This window comes from Haliotis asinina, chromosome 5, assembly GCF_037392515.1.
Source record: "Haliotis asinina isolate JCU_RB_2024 chromosome 5, JCU_Hal_asi_v2, whole genome shotgun sequence".
Lineage (NCBI taxonomy): Eukaryota > Metazoa > Mollusca > Gastropoda > Lepetellida > Haliotidae > Haliotis > Haliotis asinina.
In genome coordinates this window covers 13,975,288-13,999,147 of record NC_090284.1, presented here as the reverse complement: position 1 = coordinate 13,999,147, position 23,860 = coordinate 13,975,288, and the positions used below count along the sequence as shown (strand labels likewise).

Sequence of the window (23,860 nt, the reverse complement as noted above, 5' to 3'; positions counted from 1 at the left end):
CAAACGTTTCACTAAATCGAGCGCAAATTCAGAGAACATGTATTTTCCAAACCCAACATCTCTATATACATTCTTCATGGATAACGACTTCTTTTAGTGTATATGATTTTGTTTGACAACAGTATATGAATCCATACTGAAACGACGCATCAAGTACACAAAAAGAAGTTGTTATCCATAAAGAATCTTACTTTCTTGTGACCGGTTATACTTCTAGAATGCCCATCAAACAGATCATCTTTCGGTACACACAATGAGCCCTCAGCGTATGAGCAAATGAAGCCGTTGTTACACTTGAGTGCATATCCGGCCGCTATGACTGGGTTCGGTCTCACGAGGGCTTCGTTTCGGGGGAAGTAAGCCCAAGTACAAAATATTGCACTTTTGAATCGCGATTGTACACTTATAATTTTGTTTATTTGGTTTTTTTTAAAGCAGCAATGTATATTATATGTCATGAATAAGTGATAAATGTGTTTTATTTATGTTTGATTTTTTGGTTGCATGTGACCTTTAAGTTTCAACGCATGGTGTTTCCATAAATACATTATGAGAAAATAGCAACATGCCAAGAACTAGCCATCCTATCTTCAGGGTATACGTTCCAATAAGTTTCCACCATACCCTGGACGCATCTACAGTGCCAGGTGAATTTATTACCTCACTTGGCTGGCGTTTTACCAAATCAGGTGTCTACGCTGGGAAGTTGAGCAAACCAATCACAACTCACTTTCACTTTTCAAATTTTATCTAACCGATTAAACTTGGCAGTACAAATGATGCGGAGGTACCCTGAATGAGGTAGAAGGAGTTTGTGCATGTATTTTTATGCTTCAAAAGCTTCATAAGTTTCGAACCTGTCAATTTGTCTGAATGATTTCCCCAAAATGTGAGTCGCACTACGAACAAACCTTCACATTTGCAACTGCTATCTTTGTGGACACTGGCAAGCTCAGTTGTAACAGCAGCTTAGCTGATTGGTTACTGTGAGAATGCGGAGTCAGCCAAGGGAGGTAATAAAATTATCTTGATGAGCCGTAGATGCATCCAGGGTATAGTGGAGAGTTATCGGAATGAATACCCTGGAGATATTGAAGATGAGAACTAGCTGGAATAGTAACAGTTCAGCATTTACAACAGTACCAAGGGAACTAGGCAACACACACATCTATGTCGTGACTTAGGACCAGAAAGAAACAAACAATTCCACATCCTAGAAATACACAGTATCTTTGATCTTCAGTTATTGATCAATAGACTATCACAGAACTTTCCAGATGCAGTTGTGGCTAAACGTCACTTGCAATGTTTGCATGATAAAAACTTTCCAGATTTACAGACTCTACACTGAAACACTCAAACTGATGGATATATGATCTTTTAATTAAGAATTTGCACTTGTCAATGCAAATCAAAATCCATCATGCACGTCTGATACAATGTTTTTTGAATTATCCATCAATTAGTCTTAACATTCCTGTGAAAATCTACAGATAGAACTGCCTGAAGCCAGGCGCTGTCTCAGAACTCAGAAAGTCAAGTCGCGATTAATTGATTAAGAAGTTGACTGATTGACCACCAACACTGGTCAGAAGAGCTAACCTCACATTAAAAGTCACTTGCACTGCCATGTCCACTATCTTCCGTGGAATCACGCCATTTGTCATCATGGTACAGTTGAAAGTAACACAACACTGAAGAGTTTGCAAATCATTCTTTTGAAAACATGAATGAATTTAATACTTGTCCATGGAAGACACCCAAAACATCTATTTAATAAGGAATAACTACATTTAAAATTTCATCAGCTTTTCGTTTAACAATGTCTTAGAAATGAATAACATAGCACAGTAAAGAATGAGTGAGTGAGTGAGCTCGGTTTTAATTCTGTTTCAAAGGTATTCCAGTTCTGTCACTATGTGTAAGGGTCAGTGTGGAAGGAAGGGCGAAAGGCCTTTGGGAACCCATGGACTCAGATTATAGGGAACTTGTACAGCTAGAAACAGTTGGAACAAACCAGGGTTTGAACAAACCTTTTCTCTTTCTGTGTGCTAAAGTGACTCAACACGACATTGTGAATTATGGAATGAGTGAGTGAGTTTAGTGTTACACTGCTTATATCAATATTTCAGCAATATCAGAGCAGGGTATGTTGGAAATTGTCCTCACACATTGTGCTCTTGGAAATCAAACCCAGGTCTTTGGTGCCACGATCCAAAGCTTCAACCACCGGGCTACACAACCCCCCACAATGGAGACTAAGGTAACCGTGCCACCATTGTGAAGTCACAAACCATTCTTCACCCTAACAATGGATCCCATTATAGAACTTTCAGCTGTATGTAGACGACAATTCCCGAGCCACTAGCCAATGTCAGCACCTGCATGCAAAGAATCCTCCAGCCTGATGTGTGCAGAGTGTAGAGAATTCAAGATAACATCAGACTGGATGGCCCCTTGTCAGGGGTTTCTGCCATCATGACCATCAGCAGATTACCAGGCCAGGCCTTTTAGACAAATCAATGCATGGAGGAGTTGACATTGATCTGGAAGCAAACACATTCATACTCCCCTGCAGGCATGCTGGGAGTTTTACCTGTGATCAGGCAGATATGTTACAGCCCTGCTGTTACTGTACACACTAGGTTTGTTACAGGACTGTTACAGTACTCCTATCAGTGTCCACAGTAGGTCTGTTACAGCCCTGCCCCAAACACTGTCCACAGTAGGTCTGTTACAGCCCTGCTCCCAACACTGTCCACACTATGTCTGTTACAGCACTGCTCCTATCAGTGTCCACAGTAGGTCTGTTACATCCCTGCTCCCATCACTGTCCACACTATGTCTGTTACAGCACTGCTCCCATCACTGTCCACATTAGGTCTGTTACATTCCTGCCCCTGTCACTGTCCACACTATGTCTGTTACAGCCCTGTTCCATCAAAGTCCACATTAGGTTTGTTACAGCCCTCCCCCACCCCCCCACCCCCCACCCCACCATCCAGACTAGGTCTGTTACTGTCCTGCTCCTAGTCTGTCTCTCAGTGCCTGACCCACATCATTTTCCCTGCTGCCTAGCCCTCTTTACAATGCTAAAGCCCTAAATGAAGCAAGTCTAGATTTCCTAACAGGTTCTGGATCTCTGGTCTCCATAAGACTCCCTTTCATTCTAAATGAGTTTAACAATCACGATTATATATTCAGAGATTAAGCCTTACTCTACTGCTCCTATCATGGAATCCACACTAGTATTTCTTCTATCACACTTGGTCTGTTACAGCAATCATCGAATCCACAAAGATATTCACCAGAAAATAAGTTGTAGTATCATACATTATTACAACATGCGAAATGGGATTGTGCCTCCCTACTCCAAGATTCTCGCAGGGAAAATGGAAAAAAGCAAATGAAATTTAGAGGAGAGGAGCACTTTTTATCGATAAACAACTTCTTTATTGCAGTGGATGCAAAGTTTAGATACAAACACTGTTATCAAGTAAATGATAAACTAAATGAAATTCAGGTTAGATGATATTTGTTGCACATCCAACGACATTTGGAATAACTGTTACATGAATTTCAGTGTGAAAAGTTTATTTTGTACGTCGTGGCAGAATAATGGGAGGTTCCACATCAAATCAAAGGACTTTTTATCACAATGAAAATTGGATTTTCACTTCTTGTTTAAAATATGGTCAAGCAAAAAATCAATTTTTCCATCATGTTTAAAACATGACTATCAATCGAGTGAATTTAAAGCCTAACTTATTTTAATGAAGTCATGAATGAAACATGTTTAACCAAAATCCCAGTGATAAATGACCACTGTCAAGTACAAAAGTACAAGATGGACTCTCTCTGTTGACTGTTTTGCCATAATGGTTTATGACAGCAATCTGCTACAACTGGTGAATCACATGCTTGATGTGAGTGGAACTTGGAGACAGGACACTATATCAAACTGTGACAACTACTCAATACTCAGAGTAACAACTTCTAGGAACAGTATAGACTGTTGGGGTTACTGAAGGTTAACTAGTGCTGACAGGTTTACTAGTTAACATGTTCACTTCCACCATGACTATACTCGTAGTATCAGTTCTGGTCGAATTTGCCATGACGAGTTATCTCATTAACAGTAGTGTTTTAAAACACGTTTCACATATTGGCAAAATAGGCACAAGAAACGATCGTCTCCTGGCACTAACAAAGAACTCCAGGAGACATTTGTTTTTTGTGCCAATTTCGCCAACATGTGAAATTTGTTTTAAAATAGAATTGATACTACCATAGTTGTGATAGGCAGTCAACGTTTTAATGCTACAGTAATCCATAACGACAACCACGACTATGGAATCTACACATCACTTGAGGAATGCAATTTAGATTACAGAAACAGGTGAAACCAGCAGGCTGTATTTCATGTAATGAAATCAATATTGAAATGTAATCTTAGATCAGGGAAACATAATTAGAAATTGAAGATAAATCAGACTGTACACTACACTGGGGTTCTCAAGAAACCCTGAATTTCTACTAGATTTGTGCTCATGCTTATCTGTCTCCATTTGGAAGAGTAGGCATTTTCTGAGCTCAAACTGCAGTGCACTTGATGGGAACACTGGAGTGACAGTACAGAATGCTAAAACAATTCACCAATAGCTATGTCATCATCACTACTACGGTACCGATCAACTGTCAGTTTGTACTAAACATTTAACAACAATTAATAGAGAAAATCCATGTAATGATAGAAGAAGCAACGGCAGAGCATGAAAGTATGGAAGATCACACAGACATGATGGTAGTAGCCTCAGTATCTGAATTATTTTCGGCATTATTTCCCCTCTGCCTTTTCTGCAATGTTAAAACCCCACATAAAGCAAGTCTACATTTTCTCTTGTTTTCAATCTACCATTTCACTGTGGGTCATCTTCAGTTTAAAAGTAATTACTAGTTTCTATCAAATTATACAAATTCAGAGACAAAGAGATATTCTATGTAGAGGATGTACCCACCAATTCACACTTTACAATTATTCCTTCTTTTGTGTCTGTTTCGGCCTTGCTATTTAAAAAAGCGATTTAAAACTTTATCTCAATGATTGCATAACTTCTGGTGGAGTATGATTATGTCTCTGTTATGGTCAGGTCATATCTTGCTACATACTCATGAACTGGCAAACAAGGATAAGTTGAGCACCAAACTGACAATCTGACCCATATTAGCATGTATGAGTGCTGCCCACTGGCGCTTGCCATTGTGAGAGAGGGGGCCCCAGGTTGTCGGCATTCAAGTGTAGTGCTATTGGTGAAAGACATGGCCTCCCTCAGCAAAGTCCTATGCGCAGAATTAATTTCATCATCATGCACTACACATGCACTAGCCTACATTTGTTCTGCCTTTCACAAGCCAAATGGATTTGTTCATTGCCATGCATTGCCTACTTCTCGTAAATGCGCTCTTTGTGCCAGTCCAACTTATCCTTGTTTGCCAGTAGTATGGCACTGTGAAGCAGCATACTGGGTTTAATTAACAGATCCTTCATCAATATGTCACAAATACATCCCCAATGATGACTTCATGTTAACTGCACAAAGTTCACTAAATCCAGATTAGTGTACATATCTATCCAACTCATTGTTTAACAACTGAATTCACCTGCAAATATTTCATGAATGTAAAATCAGTCAAGAGCCTACTCAGCCAGCCGTAATAAATTACCATGAAAACATAATGACAGAGTAGGGCTGTTTCTGGTCTTTTAGAGCATGCATTCATTTGTCCGTAAACAATTAATTACTAATTGAGACCATTTACTTAAATGGATGGTTTTAGTGGAACAGTAACCACTGTTCTGGAAATAAAAGGTTCTTTTATCTACATCAACACTCTCGGCATGTACTGGTATGTTCTGAATGAGGTCAGCAGAGCATGATCAATTACCAGTGATGAACTCATGCATCAGACATATGATGGAAGCGCTTAACTCTCGCACAGGAGGTTAGCAACAATTATGTGTCAGGGAGAGGATATGTAAAGTGTAAAGTCAGCAATAGCATATGTTTGTCAATACTTTTATGAAGTATATACACATCTATTGTAAGGTCCATTTGATATAATATAATAAAGCAAATAAATATAGTAAATTCAATGAATATAGCATGTTTTACAATATATGTTTCTACTTCTGACCATCAGTAATGGAACTGTATTGATTCCAGGTGAGGGAGTAAGTTTAGCTTTTAGCAAAATTTTATCAATATAACTGCAGGGGTTACCAGATATGGTCAACACACACTGTACCCATGTATAAATTTGAACCAGTGTCTCTGGCTTGGTAAGCAAATGCTTCAACCACTTGGCTACCCCATGAACCCTTAATTCCAGGGGAATGTGCCCAGTAAATGTCCCACAGGGGTCATGGTGACTTGCTTCATTGTCTCTGATGCATGATCATGATATCAATCGCTGGTATGTCTGGTCCAGCCTTAATACAGGCTGTCACCAGACATATGAGTACAAAGTCAAACAAACAACAGTGATAAGAGGCCGGTATTAACATACCTCTGATGTACATGAACGGTTATGAATAGATACATTATTGGTTATCAGTAGCTTCTTGTTGTCATCAATAGCTACATGAATGGGCATCAATAGCTACATGAATGGGCATCAATAGCTACATGAATGGGCATCAATAGCTACATGAATGGGCATCAACAGCTAACTGCTATCATGGCTATCAATGGCTATGTGAATGGGGGATGGGGTGGGGGGTGAAGCCTTGTGGTAAAGTGTTTACTAATAAAGCTGAAGTTCTGGGTTCGATTCCACACATCTGAACACTGGTACAACGTATGAAGCCCATTTCAGGTGTCACCCGCCCCGCTATTGCTAGAATATTGCTAAGAGTGAGGTAAAACTAAACTCACTCACTATGTGAAATGTGAATGTGAATCAACAACTGTGTGAATGCTTGTAAAGAGCTGTGTGAATACCTACCAATGGCTGTGTGAATGGTGATTGGAATGAGTGATACAGTTCCAGATGGAAGTGATCACTCCACAGCGGTTAACCTGTCTCCAGTTGGATGGGAAGAGACATCAGCCATGTGCTGGAGATCAATACCTTACAACAAGTGATTGATTGGAGATCAATAACTCAATTTGTATATGTCATGACCAGGCACATCTCAATAAACCTTGCAGTATTATAAACAAGCAGATTCTTGTACTGCAATGACACCAACAGGTTGTGCAGGAGTGAGTGAGGCAGCGAGCGAGCAAGCAAGCAATGCTCGGTCTGTTGAATGTTCTAAACCCCTGGCGTGTGCAAGATTCCTGGTGCACCCTGTCACCCTGTAAACAATCAAGTCTAAACCAGAGACTACATCTGACTATCCTCTCTGTCAGGTCATCTGACAAACATGAGGTAATGAGGGCTGTACTGTCCCTGAACATGAACACAGAAATTACACAATGTCACAGGGTATTGAAGTCTAGATAAATTTCTTTGTTGTTGAACAGCACACTCAGCAATATTCCAGCTATGTGACAGCAATCTGTAAATACATGAGTCTTGAGCAGGCAATCTTGTAAATAATATTGTGTGCAATGATCCACAGCAGATGACATGTGTGACAATATCATGCAATTAGTGATGACAAACTTAACCTTGGATTTATTGGACATGAATTCCTGTGTCCAGTACACATAAAAGTTGCCAATGGATGCAACAAAAGTCCAAATGCTTTTCCTAAAAATTCCAATCAAGGAACAGTAAGTTATCACTGGGTCTGCTACTATTTTTTAACAAGACTTAGGAATTAGATCATATCATTGATAATGAATTCTAGATAGAAAATAAAAGTTGACTTTTCTTATTTTCCTACCATCCATGGTTCACTGGAAACAATGAACAATATATACCCTCTGTCTCCAAGGATTACGTACATTTATTCACCACCGCGTGTCTATCACAGTGCAACTGATATATCTTCTGTATACAACACCTCAGCTCACCTTATTTAATTAGCCATACTCACGCATAAACTACCTGGGGGCAATGTAATAAAAAGTTTCAAGATGTTGACACCATAAACCTAACTTTGAGAAACCAAACTAATGGTACATAATGAGAGGTGCTCGCGGCAAGTCAAGTATATATTAAAGGAATGTCTTATAGCTTCTGTATAGATGTATCCAGAATGAATTCAGACCAACTGCCAGCCTAATATTAGTGACACAAGTGTCAGACCTAGTCTTGAAAAATATGCTTGTTAAAGATTTCAAGATGTTTATTCAGTATCCCAGGCCTCCAGCCCAGAGTACATGTGTATAGTCAATTCAAGTATAACAATAGTAAATACATCTACATTTATGCGGATTTTCAATTTTCTATCAAGTAAAATAAAATACATCATTTACATAATAATTCAGTTGTAATACATGATTAATATAATTTAGTTGTCTCCCTTTGCTTTTAGCATGCAACTGTTAGGTTTGTGTACAGTTAGAAAATATACAGTGCTAAAGATTCTGAGATACAATCTTTATAAAACTGTTTTCATTACATATACTTGCATTCACAATGAACAGAGTACAAAAATATGTCTGGTAATTGTAACGTGAATGTTACCCTTTGCTCCAGTATCTATGTACTCATACTGAATGGGGCCTAGAGCAAGTCTAGTGTTAATGACATGTGTCTTAGCCCTTGCCTGAAATACATGTACTCATTATGTACAGTAAATCTAGTAACTGTCAGTAACTATAAGTCGTGACTGTATATCAGTACCAACAAGGGATAGAGACACACAACTAGGCCAGTATTTGATTGAGAACAGCTGTATCAGCTTGGTACATCAAAGCAAACACTGGGTAACCCACAGCAAGTCTAGTAATTGTCAGTCCAGTAACTATGTCTTGTCATACCAACAAGGGATAGAGACACACAACTAGTCCAGTATTTGACTGAGAACATCTGCATAAGCTTTACACAACAATGCTAACACTATGTAGGAGCCCACAGCCAGTCTAGTGTTTGTAAGGAGTGCACTGGTGCGGCTCTCTCTCTCTTCCACTGTCTTCATCTGGATATCCCAGTACTCACACAGCTGCTGAGTTCAAGTCTCCGTGGCAACTCACAATCTTCCCTACAGCCGCACTGCCAAGGTATGTAATACACTGTAACTATATCTATGTTTCAGATAAGCTACCACTAACAGTCTAATAATGTAGATTACAAACAGAAGTTGTTCAAAGTTTCATCACCACCATCATCCAGCAACTTTCCAGAAAAGTTGGTTCGAATTCATGTGAATGAATGAAAGTCTAAAACTTTTCAGGTATACCACAGTTAGCAGGTCACTTGTGTTCTGAACATTTCCTCAATAAAGTTAAGTTGTTTTCCCATTACACTACCCATCCTTCAGGGCCAACTGTGATGCATGAGACATGTCTCTACAATGTGATCTGCCTAGTATGATGCAGGAACTTGTAGGGAATCTCTAACTTCCCCTGATCCAAGTGTGATGAACATGGCACACTTCATTATGGGTGTTTGTTGTGAACAATGCACAGCAGTGTACAGATCAATAGCTGCAAGCCCTGTCTGTTGCTCCTTCACACTGGTCCACAACGGGATGTGTCCACAAGCACATTCTCCAGCAGACAGGTTATATTTTAACTCCTGCTGCCTCACTGTGTAAATATCAGGAGAGTGCAGCATGGAAGCCTGGCTTTACTTAGCCATGTCAAATAGCACTGACATCACAGTGCCACAGTGGTTATGACATTACCATGTCTTTGAGTGGCTGGCAGACGTTTTATAATTCCCAAATACTTTAAACAGGAACTTTTTCACACACACATAAAAACTCTTACAAGTCAGACATGCAAAATTCATTTCTTTTCATTTCAGTTTTCAAAATATTAGTGTCACAACATCAATAAATTTTGAGAAAATGACAAAGAAATGTACCCAACTGTACCCAACAGGAAATTGATGTTTATATTCCCTTGAAATTTTGTATCTCAAAAACTTCAAAGAAAAAGATTTTTACAAGATGTCAATACAAATTTGAATCCGACAATCAAACAAAACAATAAAACATGGCTCCATTTGTGGATTATCATAACAGGTCAAAATTCAAGTTCACAAATGAAAAATATCACCAATTTATTCTTGAGTTTACACAAACATTTATTACAAAATTGACTGGGATGACCCCAGAACACCTCTATAATAAACATACCTTCTGTTTTGATTCCCATTGTAAATAGAGGTACACAAATAAGATTTGCAAATCTGATGAAATAACATATTAGATTAATTCACAAATTTGTAACTCCTGTTTGTCAAGTCCTAAGGATCGTCTGAATCACAGGTTTCATCCTCAGATGTCAAACACATCTGCAAGACCTTATGTTTTCCCTAGTTTTGCTGTCAAGACTGACAGAGAATAGCCAGATTTGTGGATGTCCATATCTGGAGCATATGCTTGCTTCTTCATCCTTCATGACCTGCTCAGGGAGCAAGCATATGCTCTGAAACATTGTGATAATAAAGAAGTTGACATCCATAAATCTGGCTTTTCTTATGCTTTCCACTTCTAAATGCCCTTAAACGATTTAAACTGACCGAGGCAAACAACTATAATCAAGAAAAATATGACTGTTGACTAAGAAAAATGGGCCATCAATGTTTTACAATTAGATGAAATGAAAACTGATTAAACACAGGATATTATTACCATGGATGGGAAGAAATGATGAAAAACGGGTATATAAATCATTATTCTGAAAAGAATTAAAATCTCCCAATCAGTTACCTTGCCATGTGAAAAGGTGTTTTCATTAGTAGCAGAACTGATCTGCAAGTGGAAAATTATTTTGTTTTCAGTTGACAGTAAATTTTCCGAGCCAACATTTTGTGAACCCACTTATTAAAAAAACAAAGGCCATGTGTATTCAGTATTCAAACAAAATCATCTGTAAGTTTTTTTCCATCACAGATAGCAGTCTGCAACTTCCATGACTAGTCTGTGGTGTCATCAGTCCTGCCAATTTTCTTTGAAACAGTCCATGGTCACTCAGTGCATGTTGGGACTTGGCAGTTATCGGTATTAGTGGTCATGTTACCATCACACCACTGCAGCACAATATAGTACTCATAACAGCAGCCACTAGTTCTTCTGGTCAAGACAATACAGTTTACATGCTAAATATAGATGAAACACTGCTCAGATCAATTAATAATCTCACAAAACTGGCTGGATATGTCAGGCAGTCGACTACAATGTTTTTTTCCTAAACAGAAGTAGTAGTAAAATCACATCTGCTATTCTGAGCCAGCTTGACTAACTTGTCCAAATTCAATCAACAAAGGTTTTGGAATGACAGACCTTTCCATAATTCACATCCCCAAGGAAGAAATATTGAAGAAATACTATACTTGAGTGAGTTTATGCCACTTTTAGCAATTTTCTAGCAACATCATGGTGAGGGACACCAGGAACTGGTGTCACACATTGTACCTGTTGGGAATTGAACAATGGTCTTAAATGCTTTAAAGGTCACATGCAACAAAAAAATCAAACATAATTAAAACACAGTTATCACTGGTTCATAATACATAAATTGCATTGGTGATTGTGAAAAAAACAAATAAATAGAACTATAAGCATATAATCGCAAATCAAGAGCGCAATATTTTGTGCTAGGGTTGACCTCCCTTGAACTGAAGCAGACGCAATACCGAACCCATCAGCATCGTGGGTGTGCAGTCAAGTGTAAAAGGGCTCTCTCATTGGCCACTGGTTCATTTGCCAATACGCTTAGTCAGCTCTTTGTTTATGACTTGTAAGCCCAATAGGTGTTAATTTCAAATTGGAAATGGTCAGTAATTGAAGTTGAGCATTGCATATTGTCATCATCAGACAGGCAGGCAGACATATAGGTGTCAATAAACAAGACAGTCTCTCTGACAGTCTGCTTATCACAATCAACATGGTTTTTTTTATGGAACAAGTAGATTATTTACTTGTTTATGTACACAACCAAGACTAGACTACTGCTCACGACCCCATACTCCGGGCAGGCATACTGTTTCAAGCTCCGCGAACCTACACCCTGCACATGCATTATGAGCGCAGCATACCTGTTGAAACCAGTTTTTCCCCCCAGCGCTAGGGGAAAATTAGTGAACTGTTTGAAATCCAATTTCGCTGGCTTTTTTTCATTGCATTTTTTTTCAACTTTATAGGGTGACTTGACATTTTTGATGATTTGTTTTGGTAAGTGCATACTAAAAGTTATCAGAATCTGCAAAGTTGTGTTTTACGTAGCATGTGACCTTTAACTGCATGTGACCTTTAACTATAGGCTACATAACCCCGCCCCTCCAGTTACTTGAAGAGACATCTGTCACTCTTACAGATTTGCCCACCGTTGACATAGTCACTGTAGAAACAAAGTTGCTCCTGTAATATAAGACAGACATTATGTTGAGATAAGACACAATCAGGTGTCAGTGATCACTCCTTGCAGTGATTCGAGAAGGTCTAGGTTAGCATAGGTCTTCAGTAATCCATGCTTGTCGTAAGAAGTGACTAATGGCATTAGGTGGTCAAGCTTGTTCCTTGGTTGACAGGTCATTGTATCCCAACTGCATAGATCAATGCTCATGATGTTTATCACTGGACTGTCTGGTCGACATGATTTTTTACAGACTGTAACCATATAGGTGGAATACTGCAAAGTAAAGACAGCAAAACATTCCAGAAAAATCTGCAAGAAGCATAAACTAAACTTATTCACTCACTATTGCAGGTAAAAATCTAGATATATCAGAATCCTTCAACATAATTATCCTCCCTTTTTGTACATAATGGTAATATGATGTCACAGAAATACCACTGAAGCAGCACTCCTCTGATCCACTGTTACTCAAAACAACTAACACTGATCCCACTATGACATTCCAAAAGATTTATTGTGATCATGAAAAAGGCCCCAAAGGGTTTTATCAGACAAAAACATAGTAACTATGAATTTTTAAGTTTCATTCAAACTGAAGATAACTGGATTTTGGAAGGCAGGATAAGAGACTCACAGGTTTCCTGAGTTGAATTCTACATTCAGACAGTCTTAATATAAAGTGTTTTCAAGCAGACATCGTAATTCCACTTTTGTGAATGCAGTCAAAGTTTGATGGCCTTTTGTGCTGTCATGACCATAATGGCTGAGAGATGTAGATAAACGTTCGGAATTGGACGTTAACTTCAAACCGGCAGAATCCTTTTCACTTTGTTGTCGGTATGATTAATCGTAAAGAGAATCTGCTGTATATAATGGGATGGGGCTATTCTGCTGGCTCTGCAAACCTTCTAGTCATAATTGGAATTACATTCAGTTCTCTGCTTGTAATCAATCCGACATCACACACATCAAATAAATGTTTAATTCAATCAGTGAGATCCCAGTGACCTTCATGTGAGGTGTGAAGTGATTGAGAGGTAAATATTGGATGAGAGCTCCTCCCCCCATCAGTAGAGGTCAAGAGGCTGGTGGTGGAGACTTATCACACACTGAAGCAGAGCGGTGAGGTGAGGTGAGGTGAGGTGAGGTGAGGTGAGGTGAGGTGAGGTGAGGTGAGGTGAGGTGAGGTGAGGTGAGGTGAGGTGAGGTGAGGTGAGGTGAGGTGAGGTGAGGTGAGGTGAGGTGAGGTGCAGCTGGGTGAGGTGCGGTGCGGCTGGGTGAGGTGCGGCTGGGTGGGATTGGGGTTGGTTTGAGTTGTGTCTTTAAAGATCACATATACTCTAGGAGATGTAAATGCATAAATCACTCACTGACATCGTTATAAATGAAAATGTGTCACTACAACTGCTAATTTCAATCTTTAATCACCAACCTTTTTGACAACAGTGCATAATTCTCAACCGCAAATGAAATTTCAACCAATCTGCGTCTCCTTGACGTAATAGTAGGTATAGATATGAGGGTCTATGCAGTATTCATCTACATTTGAGGGGTTAAACTATTTCCTTTACAGGTTTGTACAAACCTGAAATCGCATCAGCTGTTGTGAAAAATGAAAGCTCTATGTTCTCGCAATCTACTATCATTTAGTTTTGTCTCCTGCTCAGTCTAGTTTCCAAGTTACAACCCTTGTTTTCATAGACGATTCTGTCAAAATCACTTGGTATCGCTAGGTTGTAATCCGTGTTAGGTGGTATAAACCTACACGTTATTTGTCATCATTCACTTGATGCTCAGCTAGTGAATTTATAACAGATATAATCAGTGGTAACGCCACTTATATTACCCAACAAAGGTCCCCATTTGGCATTTCTTGTGTCTTGATTAACAGTTTGCACACTGATTGATTAAATAGTTTTATGCGGATTTAAATGGGGATTTGTCAAAAGGTAGTGTTTATGTATGTATATTTATGTATGTACGAATCTATACTGAATACACTCAGTCGTGTCTGTGTCTATGTAAAAACACCACCCTTCTTTCAAAGGATTAACTGCCAATACATTGATTGAATGCTCATTATTGACTAACTAAATAACTTTTTAAAAAGAATGACGCACATTATGCAATTAGTTGCCAGGTGTGCTATCTTAGGTGACCAATGAAACTATACAGCAATGTGAAAAACCTGAAACGATACCATCACGTTTTCGTATATTGGACTGTTAAAAGACACATCACTTGGGAAATCTGCAGACGAATTATATATCACTCGTCTTTGTGGACATTGATGGATACATTCCTCAAACAAGGTAAGAGCCTGACATTGCTCCTATAACTTTAATTTGTTTTAATTTTAATATTTGCATTGTGTTTTTACTAAGTTGTCGTAGCTTTCAACAGAATCATTGTTTTCGTCGTGAAGTATAATGATACAGGTGACATACACTAGGGTGTGCGTGCGAATTATGATTCATATAGGCAAACTATAAAAGATACTACATTCCTGTTATACATTCGCAGATCGCTTCTCTTTATTAACAGATGTCATATTTGGGATTTCACTTTCTCAGTAAAGTACAAATTCTAGTACTTTTTTGGTTGAGTCCCATCTGGGATTCGAACCCGCACCCTCAGAGTCAGGCACCTAATCGCCAGCACATAAAGCCAGCCACCTAACCCGCTCAGCCACAGCGACTTTACTGAGAAAGCGAAATCCCAAATATGACATACGTTGCATTTGACCACTTTCTAAATGGCATTGTGTAATCTTTTTATCAAGTTTCAAAATGCATACAAGTATGATTATAAAGTAATTCGGATTATGAGACCAAAAATAAAGACGTATATTGACAAGTGTCTACATACTGGTGAGTGAACGTTTACCAACCAAGTAAATTTAGCAAGTGAAGAAATTTATCGTGCAATATTTTCACTTCAACCCTGACCTCGCTTATGTTACGTTACAAGTTATGTCATGTAAACGCCTTTTGGTCATGATTCCAATACATATTTAACTACTAGTAGAATGTAGTTTTGATTTTCTAATTTGATAAAAACAAATCATAATCTCATTAATTCAAATCGACTTTAGTCCGGCACTTCACGATTTTCAAAAATGGCGGCGCTCTGTCTGAGAATGAATGCTATTTGAGTTTGTTTTCATTGACTTACAAAATAAAAATTACTTTCTACTAGTAGTAAAATATGTATTTTATTGATGGACAATAGGATTTTGCATGACATTGCTTATAACATAACAATTTCACTCTTGGAAGTGAGGTGGAGGTCAATTTATTATTACTCGCAATATTAATGTCACTCGACCCACAACTTGCTCCGTGGAAGAAGTCGTTATATTACAAGTTGTGTCATGCAAACTCCTTTTGGCCACAATTCAATTGGAAATGAGGTGGAGGTCAATATAACATTGCTTGCAACATAAATGTCACTTCGACCCCCACTTTGCTTCCTTGCAAGAAGTCCTTATGTTAAAAGTTGTGTCATGCAAAATCCTTTTGGCCATGATTCAAACGCATATTTAACTTCTAGTAAAAAGTAGTTGTGATTTTCTAATTTGATGAAAACAAACCATAATCTCAATAATTCTAGCCCGAGGACTTCATGACTTTAGCCCGAGGACTTCATGATTTAAAAAATGGCAGCCCGTGTCTGAGGATAAATGCTATCTAAGTTTGTTTTCACCGACTTACAAAATCAAAATTGCTTTTCACTGATAGTAAAATATGTATTTTATTGATGGACAATAGGATTTTGCATGACATTGCTTATAAGATAAAAATTCCACTCTTGGAAGCGAGGAGGGGGTAGACATAATATTACTTAGGATAATATTGTCACTTCCACTTCAACCTTGCGTCCGAGGAAGAAAGCGCTATATTCATGCAAATCCTTTTGGTCTGCAATGTGTAGTAAGCAGTCTTGATTTTCTCAACTCAATGAAACTTGAGCTCCATTATCTATCCAGAAGCGTGGAAGGAGGCGAACCAGTCGATTTAGTATATACCACTTGCTTCCACAACGCTTGCTTCGTACACACAAACAACAATTTTAAGCACAAACTAAATGGTTGTTTAGTGACACCATCACCCGACCCCAAGGAGAAATTGACAGCAACACAACAATTTGGCATGTCTTTGGTGACGTCGAGAAATCAGCAAAATGACAAGCTTGCTACACATTTTCTATACAACTCAAAATCGTTCCTTCTATGACGTTAATGCAGGGAGTTACGTAACCTGTCTGTGGTTTCGTTTGCGGGCGAGAGAGAAGCAGACAGCTTTTTAGCAACTTTTAAGCGCTTGGTATTAATTAACCACCAGTTATTTATTTATTTTTTTTAAAAATGGTGTTCGGTTTATGACTAACCAGAAGTCTTTCATATGTAGTGGTAAAAAGAGTACCCCAAAATTGAGTTTATTCGTTCTTTAAGGAAATAAATAAATTTTATATAAAATAATAACTTTTATATCAGACAGCGTTCCATGAAAGAATTACAATACATCCACAACTTAGCATTCCTTGGAGCAAGGCTAGTGGGACGGTGAGTAATGGAGAGAGTGAGGGGGGCTTAGCTTGTGAGATAGGGAGTCTGTGTGAATGAGACAGTAAAATACTGATCAACTGACTGAATGAGTTGGTGGTGACAGCATGATCACAATTTCTGAGGTTTGTTTCCTTCACTGCACCTAATGTACAAATACGTATCATGTTTTCTGAGGGACTGCATGGTGGCAGCAGCCTTTGAAAATTAGAACTGTCCCAAAACTTTCAATACAAGTAAATCTCAATTTAAACCTAAAGACCAGGAAGAAAATAACACATTAATACAGTGCATAGTCAGACAGAGGGTAGGAAGGAAGAAACATGAAATCTCTCAATTAATTTGACAAATTTCCGCTTAATGCTTCCCCTTTCTATACCACACATGTCAGATATTCAAACTATTATTATGTGAAAGAATGGGGTGGTCCTTAACTGTACTTTTACAGTATAGTAACTCTTGCACACACACCTGCAGGCTTCCACACACCCACACAGACATCATTTAAAGTAATCCTCCTACAACTGAAACCAACAAATTCAGGACTATTTTTTTAGGTGTTCTGGGGTGGAAAGCAAAATCTCCATCACTTTTTTCTGCAAGTCCACACCCAACACACACACACACACACTGTTTTAGGAAACATGTGACATCAACCCCTCACACAAGCCACTAATATTGGTACATCCTTAAAACACCCCCCTCTGCATGCTGTATATGCGATATTTTGACTGCTTGTCTGATTCCTTCAAATCCACATTGAAATTCACACAGTTCAAAACATTAACTGAGAAATTCCTGACATTATTCCACCTGTAATGTATTACTTCACATTTACTGGGCGAGTATTTATTTAGGAAACTATTGTATTAACAGCCTGACCTCCAAGCTGTTTGTAAAAGTAAGGTTGTAACATCCACCAAGACTGGGGTAATGGCTGCCACCTGGGGTATGGGAAGTGGGTCATTGCCTGGAGGATTATTACAGTCACTTGCTGCTACTCAGGCTCCTTGTAAACAATGGTGCACGATGTAAACATTCAGGCACCCAGTAAACATGCCTGCACTGAGTAAACACACAAGCACCTTGTGAATGCTCATATTCTCTGAACACTCATTCACCTTTTGTTCATGTCACTTGTAAGCACTTTGTGCAACTTGTAAACACATATGTACCTTGTCACCAACAACATACTTTACATTCATCATCAAAACACCTTATATTCATGCACCTAATAAACACCCATGTCTTCTGTAAAAAAACATCATATCCAACATGGCTGCTGCAACAGCCATGTTGTATAGTCTTACATATAGCAAAGCTGCCATATTGTTCCATCAGCTGAATAAACACAACACCTTGATATCCAATGCCACAGTAACAAATCACTCTTTGTCAACAGTTAAGGGAGAAAAATTCAATGGGTGATGCAACATTATGATAAAACTTAGAAAAGTTTTCAACTTAAAATGATTTAATGCTGAAGTTGCTTCCAAGCATGTTTGGATAAGAATCAATGAATGCCTGTTATGCACACAGATTTTATGCTGCATTTAAAGACAGCAAAACATTCCAGAAAAATATGCAAGAAGCATTTCAAGAAAAAAAAGTTCACAGAAAACATGCCATTTCCCAGCAGCTTTCATTCAAGCCCAGATGTTCTTTGAAGGAGAAGTGTAGCCAAAAATAAACACTCCAAGATAGATTTGTTGTTTGTGTGCAAGAACCAATGCAGTCTTCAACACACATTTTGTCTTTGTGCGGACTGAGAAATGCAGAGTAAACGCCAGACTCACACATGAACTTGGAAACCTCCCGAAAATAAACTTACTTAGTCACCTGGAACATGCTGGCACTCTCCATGATTCTTGACTGGCGAACTTTACTGCCAACTGTGGTAGGATTAAGTCAACACACAGAAATCACTAAACGCTTCCTCATTTCATTGTCAAGAGACATCTTGCCAATTAAACATGGACACACTCAGAATTGTACATGTTAACCTCACAGGTATACTGTCAATGTGTTCTTAAGAACAATTAGTTGCTTACAATCCATTAAGCTTGTCTGTATAAGGTGTTCAAGGATTCAGTGAAAGGTAGTATCTTTCTTTAGATGAAACTAATTGTCATAGACAAATTCTATTCTGTACAAAAAGTATAATGTACAACTTAATCAGTCAGTCAATTACCCGACTCATTTTGACCCAATACATCAATACCCTTGAGATTATTCACGAGGAGTGTTGGCCAAAACGTCTTACTTATTCAGGTGACTGGTTGAAGATATTTCCCACTACTTCAAGTATATTCAGTTATCCATCACCACTCACTACCAACCAATAACTGCAACTTAGTGAGTGAGTGAGTTGAGTTTTATTCCCGCACTTTTCCAGCAATACTATGGTGGGGGAACTTCAGAAGTGGGCTTCCCTTGTTGTACTCAATTGGGGAATCAAACCCAGGCCTTCAGCATGACACGCAAGTGCTTTAACCACTAAGCTGCCCCACTGCCCTTCATTGAAGCGGGACCACATCCGTCAGCGATAGACAACACGAATAATGCTCCATTCTGTTAAAAGACATATAAAATAGATTTATGCTTGACAGCCTTATCAAGTATGTCCACACTGATATCAGAGATGTTGATACACCTGAGGTAACCAGATCGGTTCTTCATATGGTTCTGTACTATTCCCTGCAACAAGTTGCAGAGCAATGATCAAGACATAGGCCAGTCTGCAGAGTAGGTAACATAGTGAGAGTGAACATGGGAATGGTAATGTTGAAGCCATCTGTGACACACTTGATTGTGTTTGTATTGATTGGAGCCCTCTAGTTCATTGTTACATCTGGATGTTGCTGGAGGGAGTTCCCAGCTAATCTTCGTCACACATCACTCCATCTTTCCCCAGCAGTTACAAGATGCATGTTGTTCTGAGACCTACCTGAACTGAGGCCTTGTGCAATTACACACTGATTAAATCGATCCAAAATAAGATATATCCTTAAATTGGAAATTTAGTATGACCACCTATAGGAATCCCAGACAAATTGATCAGAGAAAATCTGTTTACATTGATAAACAAATTACCTTTCTAAATGGTATCATTTTATCATTCCAAATATTTCAAACCGACCCTGCTTCCTTACCGGTTACTTACCTGGATCACAGATAAATCAACATGGCTTCAAATATATTTCATATATCATTAGCTTCTGACTTCAGTTAGAATTAAAAATAAAATAACCATTACACAATAAAGAGTTAACATGTTTCATAAAAATTTCAAATACAAGGAAACTTTGGGTAATCTTTGTATACTACATTATAGGTAGAGTCAAGTACTTTTTTTTCTTTGAGAGACATTTTTGGAAGTTTCTGAAAATGGTAAACCAAGCTTGGAAGTTTCTGAAAACGGTAAACCAAGCTGTACTGATAGTGACCTCATTGCAGTGAATGCGACATTTAGATGTAGATACTAACACCATTATCAAGCAGGTGATGACTTGGTTTTCTAACAATTTCTTGTCAATGCAAAGTCAGCAGTATTGCTTAGGTAATGAACCATCAACACTTATGTTATAATATTCCAGTTATATCACTTCCTGCTTTACTCAGGAATAGATGACCTCATTTCATACCTGACATACCATTATTCAACCACAGTCATCACACCTGTTTCATTCAGTCTAAACAACAGAAGCCACCTGGGCAGACTGACAGAATAACGCATGGACATGTCATCCAAACAGTGTGGATAACACCTGGATATAGTGTGGATAACACAAGATATATCACTAGTATAGCATGGATAACATATGGATATTTAACTGATACAGACGAGTCAGTAAGTAGTAAATGTGTGGACATTAACATAATTAATAACACTCTTATTACACAGATGTCTAGTGACTCTGGACACAGGACTGGTCCCGAGGCTATGATAGACATTTGTATGAGCCCGTTTCCTGCTTGTGTTCTATTCATGGAAATATTCACTTCTCTGAATTTAATGCACTTTCCTTTCACTGATGTCCCAGTTTTCAGTGAAGCTGGAGCCAAAAATATCTCATCCTTTCTGAGAACTACAAATCTAGATGTCACTTTTCAGCTATAGTCATTTCTGCTGTATCCTACAACAATATTGCATCAATGTTTAATGTGCTACTTCATCCTGGCCTGAAATATGAGTTAAAAACATTTTCATTCTCCCCAGAAAGTCCAGCAAATATATATGTTTACATATTAATACTAAAATCTGCCAAAAATATAAACAAGAGAGCGGTCCTGTCAATGTTTCGCCTGGACAGTACAGGACTTATGAATAATTGTGGCAAGTTTTTGCATGCACTCTATCAAGTTCTGTGAAGTCTTGGCTCTGTATGGGTGTAACCGTTATAGTTCTAGTCAGTTTGGGAACAGACTCCATAAAGACCTTGTTGGTTTCAGCGCAGATTCATAGGTACTCTGTCTACTGTTGGCAAAGACCAGGTACGATGATTCACATCCTGGCCAGTTTACCGTCATGTTATTCCATGACAATCTGCAGTTCCTCATGTACTGATAGCGAAACAAGGAAATTAAGCAGAACTGAACTTTGTCTGAGGAGCCCAAAGTCTAACTGTTTCACGTTAATTCACAACAAAATTATAAACAAAAAAACCTGCAAAAATTATGGTAGGAAACACATCGATAAAACATTCAGAAAAAGTCACCAGAAAATGTTATTTTGCTGGGCGTCAATATCTTGTCAGGTCGAGGAATATTATGCCTAGATTTTTTCCTTCTAGCACTAATAAGGAAGTTTACTCGGACAGCAAATAACAGTCTGCTATATTTTCAAAGGTGCACCATATGATAGTAACCATATCTGATAAAAAATATTACCACAGTAAAATATTTTAAATCATTCATTCCTGAATAAAAAGTAATTTACTTTCCGTGGTCTCTTGCCAGAAAAAAAATACAGTTAACAGTTTCTGAGGAACACCAGATAAGAAGGTTTACATAGTGGCCTTATGATTTCCCTCCGGGGGAAAAATCTTGAACATTTCATTCAAATGCAAACAACAAAACACAAGTCAAATAGTCGTTTAATGATTCAGAGGGAAGCCTTATCTGTTGTGATCTGTACATAGGGAAGTAGTATTTATGATCCTGGATACACACAATGTCGGCCACAATACACAGTCTTGTTGTCTGTCATACATCATCCTGCCAAGTCCTTTATAACCATCTTGCCCAGTCATGACGAAGGAAGAACTATGTGTTTGATGATGATAAATATAACCCCTAAGATCTGGAATATTGAATTTGTGTAGTTCTTCCAAGTTACAACAAAAGCATTTCACCATTTTCATCTTAATCTTTATCCCAAAACAAAAAGTGCTAATCCATGTTTTGAAGCCAGAATGCCAATAGTTCCTTGAAAGCTTCTATCATGACATATCTAAGTCTTTCTACTGTGAATATCCAATAAACACACACCCAGTGTTTGCCAGTGTGATACAGTGTTTATTTACCACTCACCATCCTCATCTGACCAGTGGTCAGCAACCACTGACCTCCAGCAGATGCCAATATTGACTAGATTCGGTGACTTTGATCTTGGAGCACTATGACAACCAGACCAGTTTAGTGAGATACTTGGACATAATCTCCCAGCATAATACCTACGCTTAAAACAGGTTGCTCTATCAGGTGTTTGGCATGTACTATCATTACCACAACATTGGCAGGCTTGCTTTTAAGATGGAATATCTATCAGTGCTAATGCTAAGATCTAAGTGTGGCCCAGTTGCTATGGCCTCATTCCTCACAGTGGATGTACCAGAACCCCTTAATTAGTCATGCCAGGAAACCTTAGATGTGGCACCAAATCCCCAAATTACCAACATAATGATTCTTTCCTTCAGTGGAATACCTATGCATGGTTTCTCTAAACTAGTAAACATCCTCCCACATAACACAATCAAATTCGGTTCCTGGTGAGATCCACCCAATTCCTATGGGTACCTTAGCCACTCAAGTTCAAAGACTGAGTTTTTCCAATTTTTCTTTCGTCTAAAAAGGTCAAGAAATAAGCAGTGTATGAAACTCCTAAAATACCCAGCAAGTCCACAGATGATAACTGAAAAATGTTGCTGGGCCTGTTAACATGTAACCAGCCTGCATTACTAATCAGAAACAATTAGATATGGTGTGAAAATAATGTAATTCATGGATTGATGTTTGATTTGTACAGACTATCAGAAAAGAACAGCACTGTTCATTGGCTGAAACCATTTTCTAGACCAATCACATTTAGTGTCAGATAAATGGGTAGGCTGATCTGTGGAAGTTATGTTTTGATTGATCATGAACTAAACAAACATCATCCAGCTACCACATTTGTAAATTATTTTTGAAATATTTCCCATAGTCATTGGCATGATCAAACGTAGACCCTTGGAAAATGTATTGGCCCACATAAAATAAAGTTGTGAGTCCGCCATGTAACTAGCAAGCAGTGGATAGTGCCAGGCAGACGCTGTTTCATACACTGAAATAAGTCACATTATAATCCTCGAATCTACTAAGGATTATGCTCTGGCCATGGTAAGAAACAGTATGGCATGTACTCTGTATCTGATGATGACGTCCTTCTGTATGGATTCACAATATCACTATGTTCATATGATGGGCAGATATACATCAGAATGTTCAATATTGACCGCCACTTAGGACACTGATGAAGCCTTTCTGGACAAACAGTCACACAGTGTTAAATCTTAAAAGGATTATGGAAATCTAAAAGCATAAATGGGTTCTG

General features: G+C 38.4%; 2 protein-coding genes across 3 annotated transcripts in view; one reads left to right on the top strand and one right to left on the bottom strand.

Annotated features, from left to right (window-relative positions):
- The window catches only part of LOC137285012 (set1/Ash2 histone methyltransferase complex subunit ASH2-like), a 97,564-nt gene that overhangs the window by 10,295 nt on the left and 63,409 nt on the right, over positions 1 to 23,860 (bottom strand). The gene's annotated exons all lie outside the window — the stretch shown is intronic.
- LOC137283261 (transcriptional regulator ATRX homolog) overlaps positions 9,087 to 23,860 on the top strand; it is a 49,752-nt gene continuing 34,978 nt past the window's right edge. The window contains exon 1 of one of the 2 annotated variants that reach the window (XM_067814687.1): positions 9,087 to 9,176. The gene's annotated coding sequence lies outside the window, so the exon portion shown is untranslated. Of the gene's footprint in view, positions 9,177 to 20,747; positions 20,897 to 23,860 lie in introns of those variants that run through there. The other variant, XM_067814689.1, reaches the window with a different exon arrangement.